Source organism: Pongo pygmaeus, chromosome 13, assembly GCF_028885625.2.
Source record: "Pongo pygmaeus isolate AG05252 chromosome 13, NHGRI_mPonPyg2-v2.0_pri, whole genome shotgun sequence".
Taxonomy (NCBI): domain Eukaryota; kingdom Metazoa; phylum Chordata; class Mammalia; order Primates; family Hominidae; genus Pongo; species Pongo pygmaeus.
In genome coordinates, this window is record NC_072386.2 from 25,592,915 (window position 1) to 25,617,897 (window position 24,983).

Consider the following 24,983-nt stretch of genomic DNA (forward strand, 5'->3'; position numbering starts at 1 on the left):
AAGAAACACACACAGGTGTAAAGGATGGTATCACAATCGCTACTAATTTAAAACAAATGTTTACACGTATTCAGTGGGTTTATAGTGATGAAGTTAATGAGAGTTGCCCCTGCAATCATAGAACTTGGAGTCCAGTTGGAGGATAAACGAGAGTAGTAAATATATACACTAATTATAATGGAGATTTGATATGTGCTATAAAGAAAACAGAGCAACATGAGGAATAGCAAGAGGATAGTGTTTGGATAGGAGCTTCTAGTCAGTGCTGTGGCTTGATTCCTTTATTCATTCCCTCAGAACAGACATTCATTTCTCAGTCACTGGGGTATTGTCGGTTGATAGTTTATAGCTAATCCCCTTTCCAACTATTAATCTTGGCTTAAGGGAGCTGTTTCTTCCAAGGTATGCTTACTCCCTAGAGACAGATTGCATACAGTGAATGGTCAATGCAGGGTTGAAGAGGTCTGGCCCCAATGGCTCCAAGAAGAGAAACCTTGGAAGGTTTGTTCTATCTTTATTAATTCCTTTGGTGGTGGCAGAGGTTCCAATTGCAGTGTATCATGGCTCTGCTTCTCCCTCAGTCTAATCCTGCTTTGCTCATTCTTTCACAGGTGTTGATGCTGAGAACTCCCCAAAATAAATTTCACCTCTGACTTTCTTAATCAGGGAACTTCTTATATCTGAGATAGTTTTCAAAGTGGTTTGAGGTAGTTAACTCTAAAATGAAATTTTGGAGTGGATTATCCACTGATCACCATGTAATGGAGACTCCATAACCGGTGATAGGTGGCATCTGGATATCACATAACATGCTGTGGCAAGTAATTGTTAAAACTTTCACTGATGGTGAACTGGGATGGGATATTAATGGGCAGGAATGCACTGGTTGTTGTAATATCTCAGGCATGTGAGAAGTAGTTATTGTAAAGACTATGGAATCATATGATGGCTGCTGGAGATTACTGCTGTGCTAGAAGTCAATAAAAATTTAGAATAATTATTCACCGATTTAGGGTAAAGTATAGGAGAAGAGGATTTCTTTGGTAGTATACATACAATGAGACTTCCATTTCCTGTGGTTACATGGCAAAAAAAAGTTGAGGACCAGGACTAAATTATATGGGTAATTATATGGGAAATTCCAGAGATGGTTGGATTTCAGACCCTACGAGTTTGCCATGCCATATTATATATCTCCGATTGGGAGAGAAAATGGTAAGGAGACAGAATGATAAGGAGATATCTACATTGATACATAGAAGAACGTTGAATTCCCAATATCCTTTGGACGTGTAGAAGACTCTGCTCCTCTCTGGTAAAGGCCAGGGTTTCCCCTAGCTTGAAGACAATGCAGAGACCGATGCTTGCAAAATAACATTCTCAGTCCTGAGAATCTAGCGCTATCTTCTCTCCTGCGAACACACCAAAAAGTAGGGTCAAGTAACAGTGTAACCAGGTGGCAGCTAATAATACCTAAGGGTCAATTCTCAGTCCTCATTTAGCTTGTGCTAAATTAGCGTCTGATAGACAATCACTCCTACTCTTTGAAATGTACTCTTCATGTGCTTTCCAGGATATCACTCTCCATTTTTTTCTGACAACATTATCACTTTTTCTCATATATTGTTGCTAATTCCTCCTCATTTGATGGCCTATTAACATTATAATACATCAAGATCAGTCACTGGACCTCTTCTCTAAGTGGTGTTCCCTCACTTTTTTAAATGTCTTATCCATTCTCATAACATTAAGTGCCAGCTATATGGTGACAACACTGAAATTTGTGTCTCCATGCCAGGCCTCTATTCCACAACCTCCAGTCTCATGCATCTAATTACCCACTCAACATCTGTATGTGGATATCTCATAGATATCCCAAACTTAGTGTGTCCTAAATGGATGTCCTTATCTTTTCTCCCTCCTCCTTAACCTGTGACTCCCGAAATGTATCCCATCTCAATTAATGATACTCTTTTTTTTTTTTTTTTTTTTTTTTTTTTACAGTTAGTCACGACAAAATGCTAGGTGCCATTATCTGACACCTGACTTTTACCTTCAGTTGCTTTATCAAATCTGTACTTATATATCTATATATAAGTACAAATATATACATACAAATACTTAAGTATCTATAATCTCACCACTTCTTATTGTGTCCTGTCTACTTCTAAGTCACACTTATCTTTCTCCTAGATTGTTGCAATAGTTTTTATCACTGGGGGAGGTATTTAGGACAGAATATGCTTTAATAAAATTTACATTTATACATACTGAGATTTAGTGTTTCTTTTCTTTTTGGTCTAAACACTCATGGCTATTAACATAATTGGCTATCTGGAGTTACTGCAAATTGCACTAGACCCAATTTGTACCATAGGAATTTATAGTTATGTATTTCTTATGGTTTACCTTGTTTACCCTCTAGGATGTCACAAAACTTGAAACCACAAGGAAGCAATACTTTTTATTCTACCCCTGCCGCTTGTGCCAGTCATTTGCCTTTTTCTCTTATGTCTATTCTTTCCCAGCCTTGTTTTGCTTTGTGCAAAGAAACTCGACCCTTAGAAACTGCATTTTCCCAAATCCCTTGCCAGCTGGCTCCTGCTTATATTTAGCCACTGGGAAGGGCTGTTAGGAGATTAGAAGTTGGAAAAAGGAAATAGGCCAGTGTTCTTTCTGCTTCTGAAGGCATATTCAACAGCAGGAAGTACTTCTAAATTGCCCATCAGTGGTGATAGCGTAGGCAGTAGTAAGTAACTATGTGCTCTATGTGACCTTTGGAGGTTCTCGCTGCGGTGCCAGAAACTTCAGCAGCAAGTATGCTGCAGGCTATGGTAACATCACCTTTTCCCTTTGCTTCCTTCAGCACTAGGTGAGGTGTGGAAATCTCTGGGTTACTTCTGCTTCTCAGCTTTGATCTTGTATCCTTTCCAACTTTTTAGTAATCGAGTCCCAGTATTGAACCCCGTTTGCCTTAAGTTCCTTATGTGGTGGTTGTTTTCTTGACTGAATGATGACTCATGAACTCACTAGCCTTCAGTATCCCCAAAATATGAAAGCTAATGTTCTTAGTAAAACATAAATCACATTATATCACTTGTTCGCTCAAAACTCTTTAATGACTTTTAATGCCACTAGAAGTAAAACCAAAGTCCTATACACTGTCCTATAGGACCCTACACAGTTTTGTCCCTAGCTACTCTTTTGATCTCATATCCTACTACTACACTTATTTACTTCTCACTCAATATATTAACCTGTATGATTTTCCTTGAGTTCTTGCTCCCACTTAAGGATTATTCACTCTCTATTCCCACTACCTGTGGATGCTCTTCCTAAGATGTTGACATAGTTTATTCCCTTATCTCCAACGATGTTTGTAATCTTTCTAGGAAGGGCTTCCCTCTCCTCCATTTGTAAAATTGCATTGCACCCCTGCCAACACTCTTCCATTCATTTTCTTTATAACACCTCCTTCATTAACATGTTCAGTTTTACTAATTTATCTTATTTAATGTCTGTCTATATTCAGTAGAGCTTTTACTCTATGAGGTTAGGTATTTTGATTATTTTTTCTTTGCTCTATTAGACTGTAAAGCATTGCTTGGATTGATTAAAGTTTTTGAACAAATTAATTAATAATACTTTAGAGAGAGGCAAGAGTGGCAGGGAGGGGACTCCTAGGAGTCACACATAAGCAATAATTATGGTTGTATGAAGATGCAACAATAGAAATAAAGAGGAGACAGATTCAAATTATGTTGACAATACCTGTTTTAGATGATGACAACCTATGTATATGAGAAGGCAGTGTAGATACAGCATAATGATTAGAAGGGTGACAAAAACTCTTCTAAGTGGAAGTGTGGGAAACATTTCTTTTTATGTAATCTAACGCTTTCACATCCAATGTTTTCTTAAAAAATCATATGTCCTAATTCTTACATTTTTTCCTTCTGATAAATATAAATTTGAGCTGTATACATCAGATGAATCTGATAGCCACATATTTTTTAAAACAGAGACTGTATATTGATGTATGCATCAGTTAGCTACAGTCATGATAATGCTGCATAACAGTCACAAAAATGTCAGTGAAATTTAACAGTTTATTTAGTTCACTCACCTGAGGGCTAACAGGGGCTTTTAATAAAACGGGTTATTGTGTCTCCCTTGATTGCAGCTGAACTCTCTTACATGATTCTGGGTCAGCTAATCTAGGCTACAACAGCTGGAGAGACTGTTTCATGCTCTAGGTCTTTGAAACCAGGTCTGCTTTATGTATTTCCCATTCACATTGGACCAGTGGACTTTCCATGGATAGTCTTCTAATAGCTTTGACAGAAACACAAAAATGTATGTTGAAATGGATAAAATCTCTGAAGCCTTAAACCATAAATCAATATACTTTATGTCTACCTTATGTCTGCCACAGCAAGGCACATTGTTAATTCCAAAGTGAAGGGGAGAAAGTCCGAAGTCACATAACAAGGTGTGGATACAGAAAAGAATGAAGAATTGTGATCAGTAACACCACTGATCACACTATAAAGCATAGCTACATTCCAATAATTATTTGTAATATTTGGAGATAATTTAGAATATTAATGATAACAGACTTTGCAATAGGATACAATATGTAAGTAGAAAATAAAAGTGATACTCATGTACAATATGCACATGATAAGGTTTTCTAAAGATCTTGAAAGAGGAATGCATTTTTGGTCCTGCTGTTTATAGTGTCCAAAATAATGAAGAAAACGTGTTTAGTCACAAATTCCAAAAAATATATTGGGGAAAACAGACTGATATTGTATTAGCTAAATTAAGCCAAGTAAAAATCTTTACTCTTAAAGTACATCCTTTATTTAGAGAAGGCTTTATAAAAATTTAAGATACAATTATTATAATGCATTTCTGTGTAGATTAATGGGGGGAAAGAACTTGAAAAATAATTTATTCTATTTCTTCTTGGTTTTAAGTCCATTCTAATAGTCTCTTAATATATGGTTAATGAAGATAAACTCAAGTAAACAGAGAAAAACATAACTAAGGATATTAATTTCTTTTGGTGTGCAGAAGAGAAAATATTAGAAATGTTTGATTGTATTATTGTCCTATGGGCAAAAATAGGTTTGAATTCACCGCATTTGAGCAAATTCTGCCTGTAGTCATTAATAGTCCCCTTTTCACATATAATTAGCTAATGCTTTCAGGTGTAATTTCTGCTCCACTGCAGCCTGTTGTTTGGAGGACACCAATAATTTTTAGGCTGACAGTCTACCTTCTGTGAGTGTTAGTCATCAAGCATAAATGAAATGTGGCTACCTAAAGTGGACTATAAGTTCAGCCTGGGTGATAGTGATGTGACACAGCAATTCGTTAGCTGAATTACTGTTATTTAGACCGACTTTCTAGTTTTTCTTATCACTTCAAAGTGAGTTAGCATTAGCAACAGACACACACTTACTTAGAAATCAAATGTAGTACTTGCACAGAAGGAATGTTTTCTTTATTCACTTTTCTCCTCAGATATACAATTCTATATAAAGTTAATGTCCCTAAGATGTATTTTGAAATAAGGCAAAAATGTGATATGTGCATAGTCTCATTACTACATTATTTATCATTTGCAGAGTCAGGGTTAGGGCAAATTGTAATTTGGTTGTATTCATTCCATTTAAATGAGGAATGTCTACTCAGACACAGCTTTTTTACTTCTTATTATGGTCCTGTAAAAATTATTGCACATGTACACAGAAAAAATTTATAACAGTTATAAAACAATAAAATTGAAAATACCCAAAAGTATCAACAAGACCAATTAAAATGTGATATTGTGACACCATGGAATATCAAGGAGAAATGATGAGAGATGAAATAAAAAATAATGGGAGACTGTGTATAGTTATGGGATATGATTTCCAAAGTATTGTCTAATACCGTGTATGTTTAAATACACACACAGTTACCAAGTACTAAACTATATAAATGAATGTGTGTTTGTATTTGTGTATAAACTTCTGTTAATGCATGTATACATACACATTTATGTAGGCAAATGCTTTGAAATGATCTGGGAACATATATATCTAACAAACTATAGTGGCTAACTCTGTGGAATAAAGTACAATTTGGGAGTGATGGTCACAAAATATTTTACCCTTGTCTGTGTTATCAGTATTTTACCAACATAAATAAATATTTTTATGAGAACATTGAGTTGAAATTCATTTTTGCAGGTGAGGAAATTGAGTCCCAGGATGGCATGGATAGTAAATGAATTAACTTTATTAAGATGAGGTTCAGTCTTGGAATCGAGCTCACTACTTGTAAACATGTAACTTTTGTCAAGTTACTGTGTGTCTCTGATGGATGATTCAGTAATTGTTAAAAAGGGGGTGATAATACTACTTATTTTCTTAAGATGTCCACTAAGCACCATACGTCATCTCTCTACTCATTTATTTATTTTTTTTTTTGCCCCCAGCCATTGACTGCAAAGAGGTGTAGCTTAATAAGGGTCTTGTTTCAGCTTCACCAGGTATGTCATGAGCTATGTCACTGTGTGGGAGGCCTGTGGGAGACAGGTTAATGGATATGGCATATACAAACACCATAGAGTGCAGGAGGACAATCGAAGGCTTTGTGGGGATCTCTAGAGAGACTGAGTCACAGCAATTACATTTAGATTGGCTTTCTCCTCTCTCCTCTTTGGCTCTTCCCAGTCTACTTTACATTTCTTGTTCCTTAGGATCACTTCTGATAAAACCTATTTGAATTCAAGGCACTGTTTTTTGGTTAGGTAGAGAGGTTGGGGTGGTGATGGGAGAAACATGTACTGAAACAGGATGTGAAAATTGTTCGCTCTGAGAAGTGCAGAAAACAATTCCTAGCAAAAGTTAGCATACTAAATGGTAAATATTATTGATATCTTATCACAGTTATTGAACAACAAGTTATAACTTTTAAAGGATTATTGAAGTGTAATTGGTATAAACTGCACATAAAGTGTACCATTCGATGAGTTTTAACATACACATACATTCATGCAACCATCAATACAAAACAACAAATAGACTTTTCCATCTCTCCCCCAAGTTTTCTTGTGCCCACTTGTAATCCATCCCTTTCTTCACCACTGTAAAATAGGCAAACACTTCTCTGTTTTCTGTAATTGAAGATTCATTTTCATCACAATTTTATATGTTGAAATCATACAGTATGTGCCCTTTTTGTTTGACTTTTTTCACTCCATGTAATGATTTTGAGATTTAATTGTGCTGTTCACTGTATCAATAGTTCATTCCTTTCTATTGCTAAGTCGTATCTTTATTACATATTATACCACAATTTTAAAAAATCTATTTACCTGTTAATGGAAATTTGGGTTGTTTCCAGTTTGAGGCTTTTACAAATAAAGAGGCTGTAAATAGTCATGTATATGACTTTGTATGAATATACACTTTCATTTTTTATGAATAAATACCTAGTAGTAGAGTGGCTGGGGCATATAGCAAGTACATGTTTAACTTTTTAAGATAGTTTGAAAATGCTTTCCAAAATTACACCGTTTTATCTTCCCTCTGGCAGAATGAGAGTTCCAGTTTCGCCGCAACCTAATACTCTTGGTATGGCTATTTCTTTTCTTAAGCTATTCTGGTGGGTATGCGATGGTATCTCATTGTGAATTTAATTTTCATTTTCATGATGACTAAGGATGTTGAACATTTTTTCATGCGTGCATGTGCCATCTATATATTTCTTTGGTGAAGTATTTTAAATAGAACATGAAATACTATCCCATTTAATGATTAATATGCCCCGAATTGAGTTTGAGATAAGATACCTAAATCTACCAACCCCACAGTGGAGTCTTGGTTTCGGTGTTTGTCTCATATTCTGGACATTTAATCATGCTGAATGTCATTTTATTTTTAAGTATGTAGTGATGTTACACATTAAAGTCTTTAAATACAAGCTGAATACTTTATTTGCTATACAGTTTAAGCAGTTAGTCTTATTTTAAGCATGGAGTAAAATTTTGCTGTCTTGGATTTTTTTTAAAGGAAAATTTTCAAACATGCAGATAAAACAGAGAAAAACATTAACACCCATTTATCCAATCACAGCTCTATCAAATTTTAACATTTAACATTTCCTACTCTCACTTTTTTCTCATCTACCTCCACAGAAATGTCTTAAATTTAGTGTGTAATATGTTCAAGAATATTTTAATACTTTTAAGAAATTTGTTATCTGTGAAGAAGCATAAATTATGTGTCATTGTTTTCCATAGTATTACTCTCTATGTAAATGATATACTGCACACGTCATTCTACAGCTTGATTTTTCATTCAGTATTTCCTTTTTGACATTTATTCATGTTGAACATTTAGCTAAAATGTATTTACTATATGCCATCACACCATATAAATATCCTGTAATTTATATATCCATTCTTCTGTTGATACATACTGAGTTTTGTTTTGAGTCTTTTATCATTGCAAGCAATACTACAATGCATAGTTCCATATTGTTTCTTTGTTCAAGTATGTATGTTTCTCTTGAATTCAGTAAATGTCTAGTATCTCAGTCTCACACAGATAACCTTTTGATGTATAGAAGTTATTGAAGTAATCAAATTTATCAACAACTTATTCTATGATTGTTTTGTTGCTGACTTAAAAAACTTATTCTAAAATAGTCAAAAGATTTTCTCCCCAAATTTTTACATAGTGAGAATTTAACTTTTTTCTCTTTATGTATCTACAGTTATCACAGCCGAAGGATTTACTATGCAGTCTATTCTTTTATTGTTAATTTGCCACAAACGGTTCTCTATTTTGTTGGACATTTGGGTTGGTTCCAAGTCTTTGCTATTGTGAATAGTGCCACAATAAACATACGTGTGCATGTGTCTTTATAGCAGCATGATTTATAGTCCTTTGGGTATATACCCAGTAATGGGATGGCTGGGTCAAATGGTATTTCTAGTTCTAGATCCCTGAGGAATCGCCACACTGACTTCCACAATGGTTGAACTAGTTTACAGTCCCACCAACAGTGTAAAAGTGTTCCTATTTCTCCACATCCTTTTCAGCACCTGTTGTTTCCTGAGTTTTTAATGATCACCATTCTAACTGGTGTGAGATGGTATCTCATTGTGGTTTTGATTTGCATTTCTCTGATGGCCAGTGATTATGAGCATTTTTTCATATGTCTTTTGGCTGCATAAATGTCTTCTTTTGAGAAGTGTCTGTTCATATCCTTTGCCTACTTTTTGATAGGATTGTTTGTTTTTTTCTTGTAAATTTGTTTGAGTTCATTGTAGATTCTGGATATTAGCCCTTTGTCAGATGAGTAGATTGCAAAAATTTTCTCTCATTCTGTAGGTTGCCTGTTCACTCTGTTGGTAGTTTCTTTTGCTGTGCAGAAGCTCTTTAGTTTAGACTGGATTAAGAAAATGTGGCAAATATACAGCCATAAAATGAATACTATACAGCCATAAAAATGAGTTCATGTCCTTTGTAGGGACATGGATGAAGCTGGAAACCATCATTCTCAGCAAACTATCGCAAGGACAAAAAACCAAACACCGCATGTTCTCACTCATAGGTGGGAATTGAACAATGAGAACACATGGACAGAGGAAGGGATACTATACAGCCATAAAAAATGAGTTCATGTCCTTTGTAGGGACATGGATGAAGCTGGAAACCATCATTCTCAGCAAACTATCGCAAGGACAAAAAACCAAACACCGCATGTTCTCACTCATAGGTGGGAATTGAACAATGAGAACACATGGACAGAGGAAGGGGAACATCACACACCAGGGCCTGTTGTGGGGTGGGGAGGGGGGGAGGGATAGCATTAGGAAATATACCTAATGTTAAATGATGAGTTAATGGGTGCAGGACACCAACATGGCACATGTATACATATGTAACAAACCTGCACGTTGTGCACATGTACCCTAAAACTTAAAGTATAATAAAAAAAAATTCTCTATTTTGTTGCAATGCTTCATTTTTCTAAACATGTGTTAGATAGCAGGCCATCTTAGTCATTTCATTAAGCCTTGAGATTTGGTGGTGTTAATACCACCATGCCCCCTTACCTTATTCTGTAAGAGTATCTTGGCAACCTAGGTAGTACCATGCATGACAAAGGTATGAGCAAAGATTTTATGGCAAAGACGCAAAAAAACCAAAATTGGCAAATGCAATCTGATTAAACTAAAGTGCTTCTGCACAGAAAAAGAAACTATCCACAGAGTAAATAGACAACCTACAGAATAGGAGAAAAAAATTGCAAACTATGTGTCCAAAACAAAGCTCTAATATCCAGCATCTACAAGGAACTTAAACACATTTACAAGAAACAAGCAGCTCCATAAAAAAGTGAGCAAAGGGCATGAATGGACACTTTTCAGAAGAAGACGTACATGTGGCCAACAATCATAGGAAAAAAAGCTCAACATCACTGATCATTAGAAAAATGCAAATCAAAACCAAAATGAGATACCATCTCACACCAGTCAGAATGGCTGTTATTAAAAAGTAAACAAATAACAGATGTTGGTGAAGTCGTGGAGAAAAAGGAATGCTTATACACTGTTGGTGGGAGTGTAAATTAGTTCAGCCATTGTGGAAGACAGTGTGGTCATTCCCCAGAGACCTAAAGACAGAAATACTATTTGACCCAGCAATGCCATTACTGAGTATTTACTCAAAGGAAGATAAATCATTCTATTATAAAGACACATGAATGCATATATTCATTGCAGCACTCTTCACAATAGCAAATACATGAAATCAACCCAAATGTCCATCAGTGATAGACTAGATAAAGAAAATGTGGTACATACACACCGTGGAATACTATGCAGCCATAAAAAAGAATGGGATCATGTCTTTTGCAGAGACATAGATGGAACTGGAGGCCATTATCCTTAGCAAACTAACACAGGAACAGAAAACCAAATAGTGCATGTTTTCACTTGTAAGAGGGAACTAAATGATGAGAACACATGGACACACAGAGGGGAACAACACACACAGGGCCCTTTCAGAGGGTGAAGGATGGGAGGAGGGAAAAGACCAGGAGAAATAACTAATGGGTACTAGGCTTAGTACCTGGGAGATGAAATAATCTGTATAACAGACCCCCATGACACAAGCTTACCTGTTTAACAAACCTGCACTCGTATCCCTGTACTTAAAATTAAAAAAAAAAGTGTCTTGGTTATTCTTGGCCCTTTGTACTTTAGTATAAATGTCAAATAATTGGGAAATTCTAAAGGAAAACAAAATGTTGGGATTTTGATTTTATACGTTAATAATTCACATTATAAGATTTTAATATTTTTCATCCAAGAGCATGGAACATTTGTTGATTCAGAAATTATGTAAAATCTTTCAGTGCTGAGTGTGGTGGCTGATGCCTGCAATTCAGCAGATTGGAAGGCTGAGGTGAGAGAATTGATTGAGGCCAGAAGTCAGAGGCCAGCCTGGACAACATAGCAAGACCCAATCTCTACAAAAAATTTAGGAATTATCAGGGCTTGGTGGCATACCTCTTTAGTCCTAGATGCTGAGTAGGCAGGGGTGGGAGGATCCTTTGAGTCCAGGAGTTTGAGATTATAGTTAGCTGTGATCACATCATGGCACTCTAGCCTGGGAGACAGAATGAGACACTGTCTATACAAAATACATTTAAAAAATATTTTAGTAAAATATTTTACATGTAAGTTTGCATATATTTAATTTAACTTATCGCTAAGCACCTAGTTTTGCTTGCTGTTATTAATTATATTGATTTCAGTCTATTTTAATTGTAAATTCGAATCAAATTTTGCTGATAAACGGAAAGATGACTTTCTCATGTTATTTTATAATATCTCTGAACTTTTGTTATTTTATGTAAATTTAGACTTTCTTGGATTTTCATTGAAATCATAAATTTAATAAAGTGATTGTGTTAGGGTTCTCCAGAGAGATGGAAACAATGGGTGGGGGGGTGGTGGGGGAGAGACAGAGAGAAATAAAAGGGGATATATTAGGGGAATTGGCTTGCAGATTATGGAGGCTGAGAGGTCCCATGACAGGTTATCAGAGGGCTGGAAACCCAGGGAAGCTGGTAGCCTGGGGCTCATTACAAGTCTGAAAACCCTGGAACCATGGATGGTATAACTCTGAATCCACGGCCAAAGGCCTGAGAACCATGTGGTGGTGATACGGCATCAGGGTAATGGGGGACAGTGTGTGTGTCGGGAGAGAGAGAGAGAAAAGAAAGATCGAGCACATACACCTTTCCTCTTCCTCTGCCATTTGTGTTCTGTCCGGCTACCAGCTATTGGATGGTGCTTCCCACACTGGGGGAAGATCTTCAGTCTCACATGACAAGCTTCTCTCAATCCCCTTGGGAAACAGTCTCACAGACACATCCAGAAGTAATGCTTTACCAGCTATGTTGGTATTCATTAATCCACTCAAGCTCACACCTGAAAGTAATGATCACAGTTAATTATTATTGCAATTCTGTCTTATATTTTTTCCTGCCTTAATACAAAACAATATTAAATATTTTTCTTGATCCTAAATCAGTTGTATAGTAGTATAAAACCATGTGATTCTGTGGTAAATCTTTTTATTATAATTTTTACTTAATATATTTTAAAGCAAACTCTGCTTTGTAAAATTGTGATACTTACAATCTTGTGTAAGTCAAACTAGATTTCCTTTATATTGAGTAGGATATTAGCTAAATAAACTCAAAAGGTACATTTCTTTTAAATAAAACTTTATTTAATAAAAACAATTAGTGTATTAATTAAAATACATCTCAGTTTCTATGGTTTCATACCCAAGGATAGAATTACTTCTTCTTGCAAGTAATTTTAAATGTCTGTAAATGTTTTTAAGAGCATAAAGATGTGAAAATATATAGATCAAATTGTTAATAATAGTTACTCTAAGGGATTAATATTGTAAGAAGGTGTGAACTCAATGCAGATTATTAACTTTATACTTCTGAATTGTTTGGCTTGTTAAAATAAGGAATAATTACTTAATTTAAAACATCAAATGCAGTGAAATAAGCACATATTAATAGATAATTATAGCCAAATCATTCAATGGAATGTTATAGTATACCATTACACATTCTGTGAGTGGTTGGAGTAAACTAAATGAACATTTCCTTTCAATTCTGAGATCATATAATTCTAAATAGAATGACACTTATTTCCCTTTATTTGGTGTATCTGTATCTGTATTTAATTACCACATCTAAAGTGAAGTTTGTTGATCTCCAGTTGACTGGACACAGTCTGGATTTTTACTGGCACCTCTTTATGAGGTGTATAAAGCTTAAGAAAGGTCACATTAACAGTTACTGTCATAAGAAGGTTGTGTTAGTCTATTTCTCCTAACAGAACCATATATATACACATAGAGAGGGAGACAGAAAGAAAAAGAGAGAGAGAGACAGAGAGTTACTATTTACTATAAGGTATTGATGGGCCCATTGGGTCAGGTAATTATGGAGGCTAAGAAGTCCTATAATCTGCCACTAGCGCAGTGGAGAGTAGGACTGTAAGTGGTGTAGTCTGGCCTGAGAACCAGGGGCACAGAGGGCAAGAGACAGGTGTTCCAGCTCACGCAGTCAGGCTAAGGGAGGACAAATCCTGTACCTTTTTGTTCTATATATGCCCTCAGTGGATTGGAGGATGCTCACCCACATTGGGGAGGGCCATCTGCTTTACTCAGTCCACCAATTCAAATGCTAATCTTTTCCAGAAATATCCTCACAGACACACTCAGAATTAATGTTTCATCAGATATATGAGCATCTCATAGCCCAGTCAAGTTGATACATAAAAGTAGCCATCACAGATGCCATCTAATTTCTTAGATGGGAACCCTAAGAGCAGAAAGTCCAGAAAAAAATGTCACAAACTCAAGAGCTAAACATCAAATTCTGTATGACAAGAATTGTGTTCCAACAATGGTAGACTGGATTAAGAAAATGTGGCACATATACACCATGGAATACCATGCAGCCATAAAAAATGATGAGTTCACGTCCTTTGTAGGGACATGGATGAAACTGGAAATCATCATTCTCAGTAAACTATCGCAAGAACAAAAAACCAAACACCGCATATTCTCACTCATAGGTGGGAATTGAACAATGAGAACACATGGACACAGGAAGGAGAACATCACACTTCAGGGACTGTTGTGGGGTGGGGGGAGGGGGGAGGGATAGCATTGGGAGATATACCTAATGCTAGATGACAAGTTGGTGGGTGCAGCGCACCAGCATGGCACATGTATGCATATGTAACTTACCTGCACATTGCGCACATGTACCATAAAACCTAAAGTATAATAATGATAATAATAATAATAAAAGAAAAAAAAAAAAGAATTGTGCATCTACCCTTCCTTAAGAATACATAAATAAGTAAAAGCTGACCTCTGATATATTTTGGGAACAACATTTAAGTGAATTGCAGCTAAGTGACAATTTTTAATAAAACACCTGAAGACCGAATATACATTTTGAAATTTTACCATGACTTTCAACATGTTTTACATAAAACTGGAAGTATAGTCAATTATTACAATTATTTATTCTCTCATTAATCAAACAATTTTGAGTATTATACAAATGTAAGGAAAGCAAAGAGAAAAATGTGTCCTCTGAGGACTTTTTATAAATACATTGTCTGATTAATTTTTTTGGATGATTTTCTTCACTGGAATTGTTCAATATTTCTTTTCTCATTTGAAAACATCTCAAAATATACTTATTGTCTTCAAATAATATACTTCTACTATCCTCTATGTAGTTGCTTCAAGCCAAAAACTTACTTTATAATCTCATCTATCCTTTTGGCTTTGAGATTGACATTAGTGTTTATTTTAAATGGACTTGCTTATCAATATGTTTGGATATGAATATAAAAGGGGAATGGATATTTTTAAAAAATACGCATTTAGTGGAACATTCAGATACCTGGGACTTAAAATTCTACGTGTGTTTTTCAGGGATTACCAAATCAGCACTTTTGTGTAAATTACCTGATCTCTGAGATTCTCATTTGATTTATCTTTAAAATAGGGTATTAACAATACATCAAAGAGTTTGGGTGAGAATACATTGATGTAATATATTAAAATGCTTTGTTCACTTTAAAGAGGAATAAAATCTTAATTAAGCCATGGAAGGACTTTTAATGTCCTTATATCCAAAATACATGAGAGGTAGGATTCTTACCAGTATTCTTTACAGCATTCAGAAGACAGTGTTTCCCGCCAAACTAATATTTTCTGAAGATATAACCATATAACCTTTGCAATAAAAACAAATTTTTCAAGACAAATTTGAACAAAAATATCAAATATTTATGGAGCATTTTCTATACACTGAGAACTATTCTAAGAAGGCTGCAGAGAGGCAATGACTGAAGTTTCTGCCTTCACAGAGCTTACAGGTTTTATATCAAAGTAATTGCTCTAAAACATCAAAATTCTGAACAAATCATAGAACATGGCAGAAAATTTGCAATGTAAACACAGTTGAATATATCATGCAGTTCATAATTAGGACCAAATGTAGGTATGAAAACAGATCCTCTTGGGAAAACAGAAACTAATGCTGTTTGCACAGAAGTAAAACTGTGCCACAAGTAAACATGGTTTAATAGTGATATGCAGGATCATATCACTGAGGGAGATGCAGTTGAAGTCTGAGCTGGTTTCCCAAAGGGATCACTTTTTGGGAGGCAAAACGAAAAGAGTTTGGAACACTATACATCAAAGGCCACCCAAAGTTTCTTGCCTATTTATCTCTAATTAGACTTGCATGTTCATATAGTAATACTCTTCAACAAATTAACTTGAGAACAGCAGTAATCAGGCTGCATGCATTTTATATACTATGCTTATTCTAACAATAATATAATTAAAAGGAAATCCAATACATCACTCCAAGAAGAGGCCAAAGCAGAAAAGATATAGAACTAATTTCAGAGATACAAAATTACATATGATAAATCAAACTCCCACTTCTAGTTTATAAAAGAGAAAACATATATTAACGAAATAATCATTTAATATGAGAAGGTAAGCGTATTTCTATTGTTTCAAAATTAGGTATAATGCTGAATATTTACTATAAATATTCAGGGAAGTGAATCCTTTTTAATCATGAAGCACTAGAGCCATTCTCATAAAAGCCAGAAACAAAGAGAGGCACTATCGTTATTTAACATTGTTCTAGAGGTCTTAGCCACCTCTATTATATGAAAAAGAAATATAAGGAACACACTGAAAAAGAAGGCAACAAAATTAAAATCATTATTTGCAGATGATTAGGATACATTCTTGTCAGTCCCTAGCCTAGAAAAGGACCTTGAGCTATTAGAAAACATAAAATAGGTCAATAATGTTGTTGGTAACAAAATTGGCATATAAAAGTGAACAGGTTTCCAATATAGAAAACAATCAGCCATTGCACACACATTCACCGTGTGCATGTATTACTGCCTTATATTGGGCAGGGAGTTTTCAAACAGGGTTTGTTTTTCCTGGCCTCAGTTCATGACATATTATTACATATGTTCTACCCAAGACCCCCTTTTTGTTTTTTAAATTCCCTTTTATCCCTGTATTCACCTCTCATTCACTTAACATGCCACTTAACCATTCTAATCTGTTTCATGTGTCTTTGCAAAATGCTGTGGTTACAATCATAGTTGTACATAATTCTTTAATGTTCATATACATCTTTTACCTGGCCACTTATTAGCAACAGTTATTAGTTGAAAAGTTATCTAATAAGTTTTTTATAAATAAAAAATCTTATTATTCTGACTTTCCAGGTATGAGCTGTATTTTGATTGCCTGTTGTTCACCTTCCTGGTGAGGGAGGGATACACATCTTGAATAATCCAAGGTGGCCAGAAACATGACATCCAACAATGGACAGATGAGTTCACAGCAATTTATTAGTCACATATACTGACATCCCACAGGAGGACATCACAGGCCATGGATGTGTAATTGCCACATTACAGGGCCTCATGGAGGTTGCACTGGAGACAGGAGTGAACCAATAGGGCTGTAGGAGGCAGACCTGGCAGTAACAAGGGGGTGAAGTGCTACCAGGTTTTTGTGGGTGGATATGATTGGCTTATTTTAATAAATCTGCGAGCTTCCAGGGAAGTGAACACTATTAGACTGAGGACCCAGTGAATCACATGCAGTTGTCTAGCTGATGGAGAACGAGCCAGGAAAAGACCCTTTCCCACTGGGTGGGAAGTATTTCTGGCCAGGGCGAGGGAACTCATGATTGTGCCCTTGGGGCCCTGTGAAGCTCCAGGATGTCAAGGCAGCACATGATATGTTAAGCTTTACAAGACAGCTTAACTTTCTTACACTATTTCTTGTGTCAAGGTCTCCCAGAAGCACCATTAAAGTTTCTTCTTATTTTTTGCTCTCCTAATTGGCATTTGAACAACATCCTGTTAGTACCAGAAGTAAAACGAGCCTCCTTCCTGCTTCATTGCATTTATTCCAATGTAACACAGGTCTGCCCTGGAATTTCTATTTTTCAAATACACAAACCATTCACGTATGCTGATTTTCTTATTAAATCTCATGCAAATCTTATTATTTTCAAAAGAAGAGAAGGGGCTGGTAAAAGGACCTGATTTCATATCACTTCAACTGGAATGGGCTGAGAAAGTTTAAGTGTTACTATCACATTTAATAGCCTTCTCTTTCCATCCTTAAAAAATAATTCATATCCTGGAGAAGCAGATTGACTGACAGATAATACAGGGCCAAAGACGTCATATGACAATGGAAACTTTACAGTTTTATTCTGAGGAGGAAAACCAGGTCCACTTATAGAAATGATAATCACTGAAATGCAGAGAGAGGCACCTCATTCAGAAGATTTAATGGAGAAGAAAAATAGGTGCCTTCATGTGCAGTGTACAGAAAGATGTGCATAGATTGCTCTTATTAGAGTGAAATAGGCCATGTCATTGACAAGCAAGGATTATCTTGGAGAACAAGACAGGTCATTTCTGGACAGCGGCCCTGGTGTTTAGCACATGAGGAAGAGAGAGCAGAGTGGGAGGCAGAGATTGTGCTGGGATCACTCAGGGGTAGCAGAGAGAAGAAGGGGTGTCACAGAAGGTGTCAAGTACAGGCGAGTGAACCTTGATCATTGTGCTTCCTCAGTACAAAGAGGCACTACTTTACCTTTGTCATCCAGCTAAGTATTTTGTAACATAATATTCATGAGGCTTCTGTAACTCTGTGCCAGGAAACTCGTGGTGTCTCATTAATGTCATCTTCTCTACCAAGTAATCTAAGACGGGGTGCTCAGGGTTCCAGGAAAATGAGCTGTCCGATTCCTGAGCACCTCCCCTCTGGGTTTTCCAGTATGGACATGCATAGACAAGGTTTTAAGCAGGTCCATCAATGTAAATAGAAGCAATATCTACCTCACAGTGTTTTATCCACACCATTTGTTTAGTCTTAATTATGTTTGTCTACTTACATTTGCATATAAATCTTATTTATATAATACATAAAAATGCTTTATGAATCATGAGGCATTACACATGCTTTTAACATATTTCTTTAAATTGGAGTGATTGTATAGAGGAGCAGAGGATGGCAGAAATAAAATGATCTAATATTTACTGAATAACTGAGTATGCCTCACCCTGTAATGAATGTTTTATTAATCAGAAATACTGAGTTCAAACACCACCTTTGTCACATACTGGCTGCGGGACCATTGCCAATTTTATTTTTACCATTTCTGAACCTCTGCTTCCTCATTGGTGAATGTCTGTGTAGGAATAAAATTAGAATTAGACAAGGAAAATATAAACTGATCTGTTTGATCATCCAACTCAGCATTTCATACGATGGATGATCCATGCTCATGAAAACAAAAAAAGAAAAGATTAAATAGTTATTTATTATAATGGATGACTAGGTATTCAACCTAAATATTTGTTAGAAATATTTTCTAAATGATGAACATAGGAAAGACTAGAAGAGAAACTAGTACAGAATACAAAATTGCTGGGTTTTCTTAAGCTGTATTTTAGTAAAGGGAAATGTGAATTTATTTAGAACTATGTAGAACTCAGTTAAGAGCAAAGTCTAACATAGGCATTACTGGTGATCAGGTAGGATCTTATATAAAATGTAGGTCTAGTATTTGGAAACACATCAGAAGACATGCATGGTGGAGAAAACAAGCCAGTCTCCACCTTTGGCAACCTTGGTGAAAATATGAATGGAGTAATCATGGTGTCTGGGATGGAGCGATGGCCCCTACATGTATCAGTAGGGGCCGTGTATCAGTTCCTTGCATGGGCTATCAACAGCAAGGACTGATGCCAAGTCCTACTTTTGGCACCATCAATTGGAGACCAGTGAATCAGTTTTTAAGTTGGAAGAGAGACTATTCATCCTCACTGGAATTGATACATAATTTTTTATGAGTTTGCCTTCCCTGCTGACAGCATTTTGGCAAGCAACAGCATGGAACAATCAGGGAATATCTAGATTATCAGCATGGGATGTTACAGATATTATACTGGACCAGGGGACCTTTTATAATGAAAGATGTGTGATAATGAAGATACGAAGATGGGAGTCACTGCTTAGAGACAAATACTACCACATACTGAATCAACCAGAATTTGCCAATCTAGTGGAACATTGAATGGCCTCTTAAAGACACAGCCACGATGCTCATTTGGGAATAATTCTCTGAGAGTTTGGGTGACTAGTTTTAAAACTGGAGGGTGTATTTTATAGTGACCACCATTATGCATTGTTCTGCTTTCAATAGGTAAATTACATGTATCCAAGAACGAAGTAGGAATGACTTCACTTACCATCACTTCCAGTTTTTCTCTTGGAGAAATTTGTATTCCCATCTCATACTACTATCTAGTTGTTTGGCATCCTCATGCCAGGAGATCAGCAATCAAAGAAAGGGGTGGCTGCACTTCCAGGGATAATTGACTATCAGGGGAAGATAAGGCTGCTTTTCCATAATGAACCAGAGGAGATAACACATAGAACTAGGACAATTCCCTGGGCCTCCTTTGGTGCTTCCAAGTTCTATGACAACTATACATGAGAAAAGGCATCATGCTTTGCCTGAAAAACACATGAAACCCAAGGTTTAGAAGATGATGAGTTTAACTTGCAGCCTTGGGAATTAACTAAAACATCAACTAATGTAGCTTGTTCTACTAACTCTCTTATACTCTGTTTCTCAAGGAAAACTTGACTGGTTAGTTCTTTGAAGAAGGCAATAATATCACAGGGTGAACTTAATGTAGAGTGTCAATAAAAACGATCAGGGCATGGAGGTTTAGCAAAGCAGAAACAGTTGGTTCTTTGTCTATATCTTTTGGATTTTAGATGCCAAATTCTAACAGTAAGGATTTGCTTCTTTTTTTTGCCTAAGGGTTTTCTCAGAAGCCAACAAATGTTGCTCTGCCTACATACAGGGCAGACTTGATGTGCCAAGAAATTAACACTCCAGGCAGCAGCACTCAAGCAGTGGCCTACAGGAGCTGATATACAAACACCAGCTTTTTCATCCTGGAGCTGGAATAACTCCAAGGAATGTTTTTAACACCATTTACCAGAGTTTCCCCGTAAAGTTTTGCTTCAGTCGCCCTCCATGGTAATCAGCTTGATTACACACTCCGTATTTGTTGCCTTCCATTGCCTATCTAACTTTCCTATCCCTGAACAATTTTTCTTGGGATCATCTTCCAAGTAAAATACTTGGATTGAAATTCTCATTTCAGGACCTTCTGTGGGAACCCAAACCTGTTTGGTAGGGAGTAGGAAAACAGAATCTTACTTAGGAAATGCTAAGTTCAAGTGTGCCAGTGTGTGTAGATTGATATCAGTTAGTCCATGCTTTATCCAAAATAACAGAATATCTGAGGAAGATTTAATCAAATAGGGAGGGTTCTGTTGTTGTTTTTTGTTTTTTTTGTGTCTCACACTCAACACACAAAAATCAGAGTAGTCAATTTTAGGAGGTCCATCGTTAAGAGATGTTGCTGTGGTTGAGAGGTGGCCCCACAGTGTCAGGGTTTTGGGTAAATATGTTGTATGATTCTCTTGGCCTTCTCCTCCCTTTACAAGATGGCTGCTGTAGTACAAGTATGAGACACCCTTTTTCAGAAAGAGAAATTGAAGTGGAGGTTTTCTTTTCATTTATTTATTTTCATTTATTTTTATTTTACAAACCTTTTCTAGAGATTCCTCAGGTAGATTCCCTTTAGTTTCTCAATGGCAGAAACAATTTCCATGCATCAACATGAAAGAGTTGACTCAACTTTCATGCTATTAGTGAGTGTTTGTCTGTACCAGAACAAAACTGTGACACAAGGAAGAAAAGAATGTGGCTTTGGAGTAGGCAACAAACAATTTCTGCCCCAATAGGAAATGGAGTTGACAAATAAGGAGTTAGATTTATGTTTGAAGATCAAAGGAGTAATAAGAGAAAAAATTATAGAATTATAGTCAAGAACATATAGATGTCACTTAATAAGATGAGATCACTTAAGAGGTGAATGAAACTAAAAAGAATGGGGAGGCCAAAGGCTGAACCCAGCTCCACTGCCATATTTAGAGGTAGAAGAGGAGGAAGATAAATAGCAGTAAAGAGCAAACCAAGAGTGGAATGTTCTAGAAGCCCAGTGAAGAAAGTCTTTAGAGAGGAAGGAAGTGATCTCAAATGCAGCTCACAGGTAGAGTAAGGTAAGAAAATCATTGTGTTTAGCGATCTAGGGTTCATTGGTGACCAAAGTAGGACAGTTTCAGAGGAATAATAGATGTTAAATTATTACAGGAATGTGTTAAAGAAAGAAATGGAAGTGAAGACCATGAAAAAAACTCTGAGGAGTTTTATCCTAAAGAATATCAGAGAACTGGGGTAGTAACTGGAAAAGGACATGAGGCTTAAGTAGGATGCTGCCTTTATTGATCATGTAGGAGAGGGAGAAGAGTTGTAGATTTGTCTTCAGCTGTACTCAGTTGCTTGGGTAAAAGCATGAAGTTGGTGGAAAGTTGTATTTCTCTCAATGTAATTATAGTTTGTGTGCTTTTTTGACTCAGTTTTAAATTTTCTAATGTTTTATTTTTAGTTGATACATAATTATACATATTTGCGGAATAAAGAGTGATATTTTGATACATGTATATAATGTGTATTGATGAAATCAGGGTAATTAGCATATTTGTTGCCTCATACATTTTTCTTCGTGCTGGGAACATCCAAAATACTCTCTTCTAGGTTTTTGAAAATATACAATATATTTTGTTAACTACATTCACTCTATATCACTACAAAACAGTAGAACTTATTCCTCCAATCTAGCTATAATTTTGTATCTGTTAATCAATCTCTTCCTATCTTGCCTTCCCCCATTCCCTTCTTAGCCTCTAATAACAATCCGGCTCTCTACTTCTGTGAGATCAACTATTTTAACTCTCACATATGAGTGAGAACATGCATTGTTTGTCTTCCTGAACCTAACGTATTTTACTTAATATAATGTCCTACAGGCTTATCCATGTTGCTGTGAATAACAAGATATTATTCTGTTTTTTGTGTGTGGCTGAATAGTATTCTATTGTGTGTATGTGTGTACTCACATATCACCTTTATTTATTCATTGATGGACACAGGTTGATTTTGTCTTGGCTGTTGTGAATAGTGTTGCAATAAACATGAGAGTACAAATATTTCCTCAAAATACTGGTTACCTTCCTTTGGATAAATGCTCAGTGGTAGAATTGATGGGTGACATGGTAGTTCTATTTTTGGCTTTTTGAGAAACCTACATATTGTCTTCCATAATGGCCATACAAATTTACACTCCCGCCAAAATTATATGAGTTGCCTTTTCTCCACATCCTTGCTAGCATTTGTTATTTTTCATCTTTTTGCTAATAACCATTCTAACTGTAGTGAGATGATATCTTATAGTGGTTTGATTTGCATTTCCCTGGTAGCTAGTGATGCTGAACATTTAAAAATATATCTGCTGGCCATCTTTAATTCTTCTTTTAAGAAATGTCTATTTATAGCCTTTGCCCAATTTTTAACCAAATTGTATTCTTGCTGTTGAGTTGTTTAAGTTATTTTATATTCTGGATATTAATCTTTTGTCAGATGACTAGTTTGCAAAGATTTTCTCCTATTCTAAAAGTTGTCTGGTTACTCTGTTGATTGTTGATTTTTTTTTTCCTGCACATGAGCTTATTAGTTTGATATAGTACCACCTGTTCATTTTGTTCTTGTTGCCTGTGTTTTTGAAGTCTTACTCAGAAAATCTTTGCCTAGAGCAATGCCCTGAAGGGTTTTCCCTATGTTTTATAGTTTTATAGTTTTGGGTCTTAACATTTAAGAATTTAACCAATTTTAAGTTGACTTTTTTATATGGTGAGAGATATGTTGATCCAGTTTTGAGGCCCTAGCTAGAGGCCTGCCAATTTTCTTAGTGAGCTGCTAAATCCATGACCCACAACTACTTTTCTTATCTGTCTTTCACTCCAGGCCTCTATATACCTGCCTTGGTCACCCCACGACAAGGTACTGGACAACTAAGGACAACCCCTATGTCCCAGAGTTCACTAAGATTATTCAAATTAACAAACCCATGAAGAACCTGCAAAACCTAGCCAATCCTACCCCGCTTGCCATACATAAGTGGCTCATTACAGTTTCAGCTTGCTGTTTCCCTGCACTGAGGTGCAACACTGCACAACTCTGCCTGACATATTTCTCTGGCTTGGAGCTGAAGGTAACAAAAAATTCTACCTTTAATATGTCTGAGTGTGACTGTATTGTGTCCCACCATCAAAATACCTTTAAATATTATAAAATAATAGGTTAGTAGATTGGAAAGTACATTAGTTTACGATAAAGAGAGAGGCAAGTTGGGCAATTGTGTAATTAAAGCAACAATTGTGTTTGACTATGAACACTAAGCTGAAGAAGAAGGAAAGTGAAGGTGTATTGCAAAGTAACCATGAAAGGGGGTACAAATAGAGTCAAAAGATTTTGCACTGCAGTTGGTGCAGTTATCTGTACTGACTGTGGAGCTGGTTACCTGAGATAAAGTAACACAAATAGTTGTTAGGAGTCAGAAAGTAAAAGAAATGAAAATCCAAGGTGGTGTTTTTATGATCTACATAGATGTTGAATTTACCAAAAATAATGAAGAGACTAATAGAGGAGAGAAAGATCTTGAATCTGGGGCTAGAATTATCATGATATAAAGAGAGACTAAGAAATCAGTAGATGACTGTAGTAAAGAAGGGCAGTGGCGGGTGTATTTCAGAACATTCAGGTTTTTGAGTGAGAGACATGATGTGATGGGAAATGGATGAAATCTGGCCTGCCTCTACACTCTGTGGAATATGATATTTGAGAGAAAAAGTTGCATGCTGTGTGAAGGGCTAGAGGGAAATTACAATTCATATTTATGAAGAGAAAACCCTGCACTCAGTTTCAGTTAATGAAGACATTTCCTTAAAAATTTTGGTAGGAATGCTACAAAAGCATTATAGTAGTTTTATTATTCTAACAATTTCAGTCACCACTGAGACAACAAAAAATTATTATTCACTGTTATGTTGACTGCATAAAATTACAAGTTTAATGTGACAGTACATTCCCGTTCCTTTTTAAAAAGATATTTTCTTTCTTTTTCATAAAAATTTATATAAAAATTATTTATAGCTAAGTATTCATGGATCTAGTGTATCTATATTTATGAGCATTCCTTGCTTTTTATAAATACCCTTTGTCTAATAAACTTTTGTGTAATTAAACGTTAAATTTCCTATGTTGTGATTCTATCTCAAAACTGGTTATGTACGGCTAATGATTTT